Source organism: Wasmannia auropunctata, unplaced genomic scaffold (genome assembly GCF_000956235.1).
Source record: "Wasmannia auropunctata unplaced genomic scaffold, wasmannia.A_1.0 LD336057.1, whole genome shotgun sequence".
Lineage (NCBI taxonomy): Eukaryota > Metazoa > Arthropoda > Insecta > Hymenoptera > Formicidae > Wasmannia > Wasmannia auropunctata.
In genome coordinates, this window is record NW_012026833.1 from 1,174,393 (window position 1) to 1,175,039 (window position 647).

Sequence of the window (647 nt, forward strand, 5' to 3'; positions counted from 1 at the left end):
TATACATTGCTTTACAATTAATTCCAAGTCAAATATGATATCCTTGCGACCATAGTACTACACAATATAAATTTTTCATAATTTAATAACACGAATTAATTAAAATATATAGTGCACAAAAGTTGATGAACGATAGGGCCGTGTATATCTTTGACGCAATATGAATTCGTTGTCCAAAATTGACGGGAACATTTTCATTCTGTCCTTTCAGCTACCCCGTTCCCTCATTGGTTCCACATCGTGAATGCTCTTCAAGGTTAATCCTGCGGCATGTAGGTAGATCGCCTAGGATATCGCTGCGAACGTTAGTTCTTATTAAACTGTTTAAGTTATTTTATAGAAGTCTCGACACAATAATTATCATCGTCAACATCCTCATAAAGCCGAAAATATTTAACTGATTACTCGAATGTGAAAATTTCAACCAATTATTTAAATTCTTTATTGTTTATCCTCTATTATTTAAATTATAAAACTAACACCTTGATAATAAACGTTAAAATGTTAAAACTTTTAATAACTGACAACATATGATTCGATTATAGTATAAATAATTCTTCCATGTCAATAAATACAAATAATGAAGCTGAAACATAAGATTTAACAATTATACATATATGAGAAATAAAACGAAATTCGCAAGTAAA